This window comes from Monodelphis domestica, chromosome 2, assembly GCF_027887165.1.
Source record: "Monodelphis domestica isolate mMonDom1 chromosome 2, mMonDom1.pri, whole genome shotgun sequence".
NCBI lineage: Eukaryota > Metazoa > Chordata > Mammalia > Didelphimorphia > Didelphidae > Monodelphis > Monodelphis domestica.
In genome coordinates, this window is record NC_077228.1 from 359,456,360 (window position 1) to 359,469,442 (window position 13,083).

Consider the following 13,083-nt stretch of genomic DNA (forward strand, 5'->3'; position numbering starts at 1 on the left):
TGCAATATATTTCAACAAGAATTTGTTAAATACTTAGTATGTGTCAGGCCTTGAGTTTGGTTATAGAAACACAAAACAAAAAACAGTTTGTATCTTTAAGTAGCTTAAATTATATTGTGGAAAATAATAGAGAGAAAAACAATTCAAATATAGGACTGGAGACTAGGCCCTATGATTTCACTGAAACATAGTTCTCTCTGTGAGGAAATTTCCTCCATTAATTTAAGAACCATCTCCTCTGTATCTTACTGTTTTAGAGATTTACCTAGCACAATGGGAGTTTAAATGACTCATTGAAGGTCACATATCCAATATGTACAAGAGGTCAGGCAGGCCCTCTTGAACCCAGGTCAATACAAAATTAGAGAAAGACACAGAGGCAAAGACAAAGAGATGTTATAAAGAGAGATGTTAGAGATAGAGAAATAGAGCAAAAGATAGACTGATAGAGCTAGACAGATCAGATAGACAGATAGATAATAGAGAGATTGATAGATCAATGGATGATAAATCAACAGATAGATAGATATGTAGGTAGGTAGGTAGGTAGGTACTGAAGGGAGTGGAGTAGAGACTAGAGTTAGGAATCAGATAAAGCTTTTTTTTTTTTTTTAAGGAGACCGTACTTGAACTGAGTCTTGAAAAAAATTAGAGATTCTGAGAAGCTTTATATATATTTTTCCTTCACCTCTAGGTCTATAAGCCCCAAATGATACATTTTTAGATCTTTTGATTTGTGGAGAAGAAAAGCTTCCATTTTATGTAGTCAGTTACTGCACCCCGAAATGCATCATCATCCTTAATGCTTAAGCAATTAAATATAATTTTCCTATAGATATGGGTACATGTGTTGTTCAGGGAATACTAGTCCCTCTGTTGAAAAGATTTGCTACCCAACTCTCACCCATAGCTCCAAAGGAGCTGAAAGGAATGATGAACTGGAGGAATCCCATGTGAACTGGAAAGATCTGCAGGAATTGATGCAGAGTGAAAGGAGCAGAACCAGGATAACATTGTACATAGAGGCTGATACATTGTGTTTCTACTCCCACAGTTCTTTCTCTGAATGTGGAGAGCATTCTTTCTCATAAATCTCTCAGAATTGTCTTGTATCATTGCATTGCTGCCAGTAGAGAAGTCCATTGTGTTCAATTGTGCCATAATATATCAGTCTCTGTATATAAGGTTCTCCTAGTTCTGCTCCTTTCACTCTGCATTGATTTCTGGAGGCCTTTCCAGTTCACAAAGAAGTCCTCCAGTTCACTTTCAGCACAATAGTATTCCATCACCACCAAATATTACAATTTGTTCAGCCATTTCCCAAATGATAGACATCCTCTCATTTTCAAATTTTTTTGCCACTACAAAGAGTGCAGCTATAAATATTTTTATACAAGTATTTTTCCTTATTATCTCTTTGGAGTACAAACCCAGCAGTTGCCATTGGATTTTGATGATTCTGGAAGAGAGAGTGAGGCTAACAACCTTATACAACTGTCTCACTAAAATTCAATTTATGGATGTCAAAAGATGTGTCATTTTGGTCCTCTTTGAGTAGGAAGGACAACAACCAAACATCTAATGAAAAAATAGATACGCATTTTTGATATCTAGTATTTCATTAATCATGATAGATGAGTATTTTAAAAAGATGTTCTCAAGTTCCCCCTATTAAAAAGATCTATACTTGTGGCAGTTTATTGTTGAAACAAAAAGAAAGATCCAATAAAGTATAATTCCTATGCTGAATTCTGAAAGCAAAAAGTTTAGGTTTAAATTAAAATCGATGTTGTATTTGCATTCATGTATATTTGCACTAACTAATTTACATGGTATTTAGTTTTTAATTTCAATTTATACTGTCACATATAAATCCCATATATTATCTTTTCCAAACCAGAGAGCAAAGAACTGGTTATGGGGTAGATGTGAATAAGATTACCTTGTCCATTTCATATATTTTCTACCATCCCCTTGTATATCAAAATTTTTAGAATTGGAGACAACTCAAAAATTCATTTTATCCAACTTCCTGACCCCAAATTGATGAAACCCTAATCACATAAAAGTGATGAAATTTATTTATTAGCGTATGAAACTCCCAATGTTTTAACTCCTCCTATGGATCTGCCTGAGGTGAGCAATGGAAAGAGTAATTGTTTTGCCATTAGTGACTCAGCTAGTATGTATCACGTGTAGTGCTTGAATCCAGGTCTTTGTAAGTCTAAAATCATTCCTCTGTACACTGCCACACTGACTCTCAAGATGGCTGGATGTCCAAAAGATTCATTCACATTTTCTCTGACTTCCTATATGCAAAGAAAAGACTCCTTCAAATGCACACCCCCCAAATGCCACCCATTTACATTCTATATGGCCTCTGGTTTATGCCCTTGACCTCTAGAAGGAAGCTAGCCTTGGGCCAGCTCTTATCTTCCCCCAGTTGCATCTAGAATTCTTTGATTCCATGAGCTTCACATGAAATTTTGCAACGTTTGTTGTCATTGTAAAAGATCATTTAATATTCCGTGGGCACATGCCATATGTTTTGAAGGAAGATGATAAGTACTGTTTTGTCACTTTTCCTTGGCAAAATGTAAAATGAAGTGAAAACAAAGATACTTTCCATACATGAAGCTTTAAGAAAATATTGGAGAAAATATTGCAAAACTAGAGTGAGTGAGCTGCCATGAACGATATTTATTTAACTCCTGAATTTTATTGGTTGAGAAAGAAGACCACAGCTTTCCTCCTACAGCTTCACAATGGAGAGTTGTAGTCCTGAGCCTTGGCCAAGATGCAACTACATCTTCTAGAAATATATATGGTCTGCAAAGCATGGGAATAAGGACCATTTTTTTTCTCCAACTTATGATGGATTCAGCAAACCATTCTTTTCTTAAATAAAAGTAACTGAACCTACAGAATTTCACTAGAGATTGAATTGTGACAGCATGATACATGGGAGAGGGGGCTGTGGTGGGATTAGTGCTCACAGCCATGGAATTAAATGCTTTAAAACATCCTGGTTAATATCTCAGGGAATAATAAAGAGTAATACCAAGTAATATATAATCGTAATATCATATTATATAGGAAATCATTGGAAAGTCAGGTAACCATACTGCAACACTGTGTTTACATTGTGACAGCTAAGCATAAATAACATATGTGTGTGTGTGTGTGTACACACACTCATATTCATATACATACATAGATGTCCATATACATATATTCAAACTTCTAAGGCTATCATAGGGCTAAATTAAGGAAACAAAGAACTGTAAGATACTTTATGAACATAATGTGTTATACATTGCAAATGCCATAAAAGATATAAAAATAACTGTGAAAATCATGATAAATCAAACCTTTAGGCATAATCCGAGAATTTCAGAGTTGGGAGAAACCTAAGGTTTAAGTCATTTAAATGAATGCATATCTAATAAGGAATCCATCTTATAATAGCCTAGCTAAGCAGTCATCTAGTTTCTATTTGAAGTCCTTCAGTTAGAGGAAACCCACCACCTCCCCAAAAGCCCATTCTATTTTTAATATTATTTTTTCACTTAACAAATATTTGTCTTTTTCTTCTTATCCTGGGGGGAAAGATAAAAAGAAATAAGAAAGGAAGGAAGGAAGGAAGGAAGAAAGGAAGGAAGAAAGGAAGGAAGGAAGGAAGGAAGGAAGGAAGGAAGGAAGGAAGGAAGGAAGGAAGGAAGGAAGGAAGGAAGGAAGGAAGGAAGGAAGGAAGGAAGGAAGGAAGGAAGGAAGGAAGGAAGGAAAGAGGAGGAAGGAAAGGAGGGAGAGAGCAAGGAAGAAAGGAAGAAAGCAAAGGAAGGAGGTAAGAATAAATAATATTTCTCATATTTATCCAGTAGTTTAAGGTTTATAATATGCTTTGTTCAAAGCAACACAGGGATGCGGGTCATGTAAATAATATACCCATTTGGCAGATGAGGAAACTGAGACTCATGAAGGTAAGATGCTTTGCCAATCAAATAGCTACCATTGATCTTTCCATTGTACAACTCAACCTCTTGAAAAGGCTAAGTTGACTTATATAAAGTGAAGAAATTAGTGAGTCAATGAGGGAAACTAGTGTTCAGAACCAATACCAGTTAGGTGATACAGTGGGAAAATAAGTGTTAGACTTGGCCTCAAAAAGATCTGAGTTGGGATCGTGACATAATCTTCCTAGTTGTGAGAACCTGTTCAAGCAATTTAATCTCTCCAAGCCTCTATTTCCTCATTTGTAAAATGGGGGGAATAATAGTTCCTACCTCATAGAGTTATAAGCAATGTGTTTATATATAGATTTATGTATATGCAAATATATGCATACATACACACATATGTATATACTATTTATACTAGTTGGAAATTTTTGATGTTCTACATAAATGTTTGTGTTGTTATTGTTCATAATCAATTATTTTTAGGTACTAGAATTAGAAATTATATGTAAGGGAACTCCACCTAATAATTTAGACTGTTTCCTGAATCCTATAGATTATAGAGACTACCTGGGGTTCTGAATTCTGAGGGGAATGAGGTGTCATTCCTTGTATCATTCAAGATGAATTTTTCTTTATTTCTGAAATGCTTATTTAGCTAAACTAGTGTAACTTTTAACTGCATGATGTAAAGTTAATGGATAACCATTTCATACAAAACTTTAGGAGGAGCTTGGGGCATAATCAGACCATCAGAAAACCATTGTTAGAGTAATACAATCAACTGTACAGAGACTGTGCTTTATAACTGCCTAGCACCACTGGAAGATTTTGGTAGGAGAACAATGAAACCTGTCCTTTCATAGTCAGTCAATAAGCATTTATTAAGGATCTATAATTTTGTCACTGAGGAAGTCTCTCAGTTGCCACCTGTCACAACCTATCTTACTAAATGGTCCTTAAGAGCTGTTACTATAGTCAAAGGAGTCACAGCCTATACACCTTACCTAGAAGGTATTCTTCACCCTTATTGTAAATATAATTGAGAGGAAGAGACGATTCTTTCCAAAGTTCTTCATTCACATAAACATACTGGATATGTTCTAGCAAGAGATTCAACTAATTGTTCTGAGGGTATTTAAAGATTAAATCCCACAAAGTTCTATTCTTATTCGACATTGTGGCATGCATATAGAAGCTATGTCTACAGAACACAAACCTGGCATGTTCTATGATCCTAGAACGTCTTTAAGAACAGTCCAGGAGATAAACTAAGCTTTCTTTCCTAGGACCAGTTTAGGTAGGTTCAAAAAAGTCCAACACTAGATCACTGGATGCTCTGGCTAATGTTTGTGAATTCTAGTTATCTCTTACTTTTGTTGTAAAGTTGATAAAGTGGTGCAAAGGGGCAGAGGGTATGACAAATGACAATAGTTTAGACTATCCATAAACATGTATTAGTTATTGAGACTATAAATGTAAGATCTTTTTCCAGTGACCATAGAGAGGGAAGATATATTACTGAAATAACTTAGTAACTGTGATAGAGACATGAAGAGAGAGAGGTTTTGCAGTACAAACCAAGATGCAAGAGTCAAAGCTGGGGACCTGTCTGTCAATGAAGGAGAAGGTACCAAATGGAATGTTCCCAGGAATGGCACTTGGGGGTTTCTGGCCACACAGAGAAGTGAAGCAGAAACTTGGCTTTTGACTTTGTCTCTGTCTCTCGGACTCTGGGCAGTTGAAGATGACCAGGGGAGAAACTTTGGACTTTGTTTCCCTCTGTTAGGGAGTTGTCTCAGACTGAAGGACCCTTGGGGGGGGTGCCTTCAGAAATTAAGCTGAGTGACCTTGCTGACTGTGTGAAGAAGAAGAAAGAAGATTTTAAATGGCTATTGTCCACCATCTCTCTAACTGTCTTAGAGTCACAGTTTGTGACTGGACTACTTTCTCAAACCCTCAAATTCTCCCTCATTTTAGATTAGGGACATCCTCATCCCTCTTACCTCAGTTTCCTATCCTGTTATCCCAATAAACCCCTTGACTTGAAAAGAGAAAATAAAGAGTATCTTTATAGTTTACTCAAGGGGGGCGGGGGAGGCCAAAAGTTTCAAGAAGAACTGGGAGGTGAGGGAAGCAGGGAGGAGAGGGTTGGAGAAGGGAGGGAGTGAAAGGGAGGAGGTGGTTAGAAAGATATACTGATCCATCAGTAGGCAAACCCCAGAGCATTCCCCAGAGTAGTTCCCCTGTGTGGCAACATCCCTGTACTAGCATCCCTGTGTGGCAGCATCCCTATACTAGCATCCCTCAGCATTTCTCATTCCTACCTCCATTGCCACCAAGCAGTTTCAGGTCCCCTCCTTAGAAGTTCTCTCTAGTCATAGCCAGTCAGAGTTCAGCAGTCATTGCAACAAGAAACAGTTTCCTCAGTTTACCTTTTTTCTATTTCAATTTTTTCCAGTGACCATAGAGAGGGAAGATATATTACTGAAAAAAAACTTAGTAACTCCAACCTTGGCATATTGCTCTAAATGGAAGAAGAAAACAAAGGAAAGTTGTCACTAAATGGAAGGAGAGCTTAAGGGTCCTCCTTGGAGAAACAAATGAAGAAGGTAACAAAAATTATTTTATTGTGTGGTCAAAGGCATCAAGCAATATTGTTTCATGAGTCATTTGACCTCACCATATGGTCATTCTCATATTAGGCATTTACAAAAAGACCACCTCAAAGGTAAATGCTGCCTATCTGGCAGCATATGTTCAAAAGAAAATGGTAGATAAATTATATAAAGTTTCTCAAAATTAGATCAATATATACTTTGATGCTTGGTGATTGCAATGCCAAAATGTATTCATGGAGGCAGTTGCCAAAAAAATACAATGGAAAATATAGTTTAGGAATGGAAAGGAGAGGATAAAAACTTATAAACTCTATAGAAGCTTTATGAATATATTCTCTTTTTGAAAGAGTCATAAGTAGCTAGACATTGTAAGCAATACATAATAAACATAATAAATGATTACTAACATGGGAATAATTTCCAAATTATTTAACAAGGTCCAATCAATCATATTTTTGCAGAAAAAATCAAAATTAATTCCAAATTAAAACAAATAAACAATAATGAGAAAATACATGCATATTTGAGGCAATGCCAATCTTACCTATTTATTCATTTTTTTAAAACCTTACTATCTGTCTTAGAATGGATTCTACAGCAGAAAAGTGGTAGGGGCTAAGCAATTGGAGTTAAGTGACTTGCACAGGGTCACACACCTAGAATTGAGCTATTTAATCAAACTGTTAAAGCCAAAAAGGGAAATGAATTTTTAAAATCAGATATAAACACAGACCATTATCAATCCCTATAGTAATTCAATGAGTAAAAAACATTTGCCACAACAAAAAGGTAAAATAGTCTAGAAACCACCTAAGCTAGAAAATACTTGATTTCCTTGCCAAGAGGAGAGAGATATGACAGTCAAAGGCAATGTCATTTTAGATTATAAACTTGTTAAATCCTACAGAGTCAGGTTTTAGAAGGATATGAGGTATTTATAACATTATAAAACAGAGTCAGGGAATAGATGGGGGAAAAGGAATTTATGTCATATTTGACAAGACACAATAAGCCAAACTTGGTCAATTAAATATAAACTGGAAGTATACTAAGTAGATCAAAAAACATAAAATATATTTAATGATTTTTATAGCAAACCATTTTTTTCTATTGATGGCTAGTAAGTTACTACATTTGAACACCAAAGTCACTTTACCCATTGTACTAAATGAGGAAATAGAAATGCTATGAAAGAAAATCAAACTGTAAAAAGCAGTTGGGTTAGATCAAATATATACATAGAAGACACCTTCCTGTAAAACAGTATAGCTTTCAGGATATTGAGAGATTTGGTTCTCAAAATAACTTAAAGCATAAAGGGTACTAAACACATGGGAAAATCATTGACACTATTATTGCCTAAACAAGGCAAATTAAAAAAAAACCTATCAATAACCACAACCCATGTATCTACTTTCAAAAACAAAAATCAACACATACAATTTAGAGCATCCTCAATGATGATTTGATAAGACTTTAGCAAATGATATTCCTGGATAGACTATATCTTCGCAATCACACAATTGACTAAAGAATAGAGAGAATATAATTTCTTCAATATGATTTTCTAACTATTAAAATGTTGATTATGTAGAGAATTCACCAATCTATCAACAAACATTTATTAAGTGCCTACTATGTGCCAGGAACTATGTTCTATGAGCTTCCTCATATGCTAAGCACTCTCTTTCAATATTCTCTAACAAGGCTTCTACTAGGCACACATCAGAATAAAAGAAATATTCCTTGAAAGTTATGATAACAACAATAACTTTCTTTAGTGAATTCTGGTTATTAATAGAAAATGCAGCATAAATCAGTCATTTTTTGCCAAAGGTGTTTACCACTTTCATGAGGGATATTCAGCAAAAGGACTAATTGAAAGAGACCTTAATAAAAGATGGTAAAGTCCTTTAGATGTTCCTGATTTCAGAAGACATTTTAATGATTATACAAGCCCTACAACAATGCCAAGTCACCTTAAGGCCTTTAATTACCACAAAGAAGTGTGTCCTAAATATCCACATGAGAAAAACTAAAGATAGGCAGCATGTCTAACATCTATATAATTGAATTGGCAACCTAGAGAACTGGTCCAGCTAAAATAGTCAATATAAATATCCAGAATTAAAACTGTCCAGAAAAAAAATCAGTTGAGCCCCAAATTACAAATGATGAGGAAAGTGAGTCAGATTCCTTTTGGGAAATTGGCCAGTGGTTTTAATGACCCCAAGGATTTATCTGAAACAAAGGTCCAGTATTCTTTCAGTGTTGGAGCATGACCTTGAGTCATGGAATATACCTTAGTCTTCAAATTATTAAACTTGAGGGTGACCACAAGAGAGCACTGAAAAAGCCATTAATGGTGAGCATGAATGGTTTGTGACACATCATCAGTGAAGAATTATGCTAGAGAAGTAACCTAAATGAAATCATCAGACATGACATAAAAAAACCAGTGGGTTAGTCATATGTCAAGAAAAAAAATAATTGATCAACATTCTACATGTTCAGTTAATATCTGTGAATAGCCAAGGAATCTAGAGGAAGGCTTCTCCCTCCCAAAGTATTGAGTCAACATGGTAAGGAATTATGGAGGACATGTATAAGAATTGCATAGACTGAGATGTGCATAGGTTGTAATGAGAGGAAGTACCCTCATTAGTGAGATTACAGACCCATTGACATATCAATCATTATGTTATCTAAATAAGCATTTATCCTGAAGTTATGGTTTATTAGAATATGATAGGGAAAGGGAATGGACCTATGATTCCATTGATATAGAGAACTTATAGACGAAGAAACACCCTCTACCTGGATATGCCAATACTTTCTTCTAGAATTATAATCATTCACTTTTTTAATAGTGTAAGATTTATCACAAAAAAAAAAAAACTTTCGTCCTGTTAATACTCTGAGGTATTATTAACTGTTTTACAGAAAAGTAAATCAAAGCTCATAAACATTAAAGGGCTTGCCTACTAAGTCATTCATTTACTTTTGTAACACACAAAACCATTAATTTTTGTAGCATTCTAAATCCAGAGATTATCTCTGAGCTGAGTGCTAAAACTTAACATTTATATTGCTCAGCATGTCAAGGCTTAAAGGCTCACTATAACTAGAGAGCTCCCAATGTAGTCAGGATAAACAACTATTTTTTCTCAGGGTCACCAGAAACACTCCAGGATACTTACCTATCAATAACCATATCTAGCTTTTCAGATTGTTAGAACCTATCCTATATTATCTGATATGGGCCAGTGAAGAGAGAATTATTTTAACTCTTTAAATAGCAGGACAGACATGGGGGTGGGATGACTGGCAAACCCTATCCCAAGATGGCAAATAATCAGGGACATGGCTGGATGCCTGGTCAGAAAGCAAACAGTGAGTTATAAAACCAAGCAAGGAAATCACCACAAAGGGCTATGGTGGGAGGCAGTGTCACAGGTCAAGCTGGCACTCATAAAATCAGAAAAACAGCATCCAAGGGGTAATGACAAAAAAAATTACCCAAAACACAAACAATAGGTTATAGAAGCCAAGGAACTAAACCCAAATTATCCAGAGAAGAAATAAACAAATGGCAAGTTTTATGTTCTTCACTGACTGGAGAATGATTAGTTCTATTAAGCTAGAGGAGAAAGGGTTAGCATGCCAAGCCTTTCTACTCCCCTAATCAATGCAGCTGAACAGTCTTATATCCATATGAAACCAAACCATGTCCCAGTTGTCATTATTGCAGAAGGGTACACATAAGTAAATAGATCTACCCTCCTAAGAATAATGACAATGTTAATAATTATAATAATACCTATAGTGCTTTAAGAGTTAGAAAGATATATAGGTATATTTGCATATGTCTACATATATATAATCTCATTTTGATATTTGCAATAACCCTATGAAGTAGATGCTATTATTATCCTCATTTTACAAATAAGAAACAAAAGCTCATAGGGATTAGGTGACTTGGCAAAGGTCATACATTAATTGCATGTCTTAACTGTTTCTTATCCATCAAAAAAGATGATTTGGAGCAGCTAAGTGGATAGAAAGCCAGGCCTGGAGTTGAGAGGTTCTGAGTTCAAATCCTACCTTATAAATTTTTAAACTATTACACCCTAATGAGACCATTCTTTAGAAGATCTGATTTATCTATTTGCTGATCAGTAACAATGGAGATACTTGGAATAACAGAATCAGGTCTTGGAAACTCTACATTTCTCCTCCCTTCTTAGTTTAACAAGATTTGGAAGGTCTGCATCAAACTCAAGATTTAATTATCTAAGGAAATGGCCTTCAACAGACATGTGCAGAAAAAAGGACAGACCTCTGGGCTGTCCTAAGTCAAGCTAAGTCATCACTGGTACAGATGAGACACAGGAAAGTGATGTAAAACTGTCTATATAAGGCAAGTCACTTCCTCTCTCCTCCTCTTTCCCTGGAGAGGCAACTCTGGGTGAGAGTGTGCTAGGCATTTCAACATCTTGGAGTATTGGTGTTGAGTTTTGCCCTTGAGCTGATTCAGGTTTGGGCATCTTAGCTGAGCCCCTTTGGAGGTCAGGCTGATTCTTCCCTCCTTCACAATCAAAACCTTACTTTCTCGATCTCCTTCTCCTAATCTTTCCACGCGGTACTAGCTCCTTCCGTCTTCCTTCTTCTTAAATATCCTCCACTATATCAATTAAATCACCATAAAATTTCCAGCTGAGTTTGGGTGTTTCATTAGGATTTTATAAATAAAATCCTTGTTGACCAAATATAAGTATTAAATTCAGTCTCAACCATAATCTTTTTTTAAATGATATTTTATTTGATCATTTCCAAGCATTATTCATTAAAGACAAAGAACATTTTCTTTTCCTCCCCCCATCCCCCATAGTCAACGTGTGATTCCATTGGGTGTCACATGTGTTCTTGATTCGAACCCATTTCTATGTTGTCAATATTTGCATTAGAGTTTCGTTTAGAGTCTCTCCTCTGTCATGTCCCCTCAACCGCTGTAGTCAGGCAGTTGCTTTTCCTCCGTGTTTCCACTCCCATAGTTTATCCTTTGCTTATGCATAGTTTTTTTTCTCCTAGATCCCTGCAGATTGTTCTGGGCCATTACACCACCACCAATGGAGAAGTCCATTACATTCAATTATACCACAGTGTATTAGTCTCTGTGTACAATGTTCTCCTGGTTCTGCTCCTCTCGCTCTGCATCACTTCCTGGAGGTTGTTCCATTCTCCATGGAATTCCTCCACTTTATTATTCCTTTTAGTACAATAGTATTCCATCACCAACATATACCACAATTTGCTCAGCCATTCCCCAATTGATGGGCATCCCCTTGCTTTCCAGTTTTTGGCCACCACAAAGGGCGCAGCTATGAATATTTTTGTACAAGTCTTTTTGTCCATTGTCTCTTTGGGGTACAGACCGAGCATTGCTATGGCTGGATCAAAGGGTAGATATTCTTTTGTCGCCCTTTGGGAATAGTTCCAAATTGCCCTCCAGAATGATTGGATCAGTTCACAACTCTACCAGCAATGAATTAATGTCCCTACTTTGCCACATCCCCTCCAGCATTCATTACTTTCCTTTGCTATCATGCTAGCCAGTCTGCTTGGTGTGAGGTGATACCTCAGAGTTGTTTTGATTTACATCTCTCTGATTATAAGAGATTTAGAACACTTCTTCATGTGCTTATTAATAGTTTTGATTTCTTTATCTGAGACCTGCCTATCCATGCCCCTTGCCCATTTATCAATTGGAGAATGGCTTGATTTTTTGTACAATTGATTTAGCTCTTTATAAATATGAGTAATTAAACCTTTGTCAGAGGTTTCTATGAAGATTTTTTCCCAATTTGTTGTTTCCCTTCTGATTTTAGTTACATTGGTTTTGTTTGTACAAAAGCTTTTTAGTTTGATGTAGTCAAAATTATTTATTTTACATTTTGTGATTCTTTCTATGTCTTGCTTGGTTTTAAAGCCTTTCCCCTCCCAAAGGTCTGACTTGTATACTATTCTGTGTTTACCCAATTTACTTATGGTTTCCTTCTTTATGTTTAAGTCATTCACCCATTTTGAATTTATCTTGGTGTAGGGTGTGAGGTGTTGATCTATTCCTAATCTCTCCCATACTGTCTTCCAATTTTCCCAGCAGTTTTTATTGAATAATGGATTTTTGTCCCAAAAGCTGGGATCTTTGGGTTTATCTTATACTGTCTTGCTGAGGCCGCTTTTCCCCAGTCTATTCCACTGATCTTCCTTTCTGTTTCTTAGCCAGTACCAAATTGTTTTGATGACTGCTGCTTTGTAATATAGTTTAAGGTCTGGGACTGCAAGGCCCCCATCATATGGGTTTTTTTTTTCATTATTTCCCTGGATATCCTTGATCTTTTGTTATTCCAAATGAATTTTGTTATGGTTTTTTCTAAATCAGTAAAGAAATATTTTGGGAGTTCAATCGATATGGCACTAAATAGATAAATAAGTTTGGGTGGGAT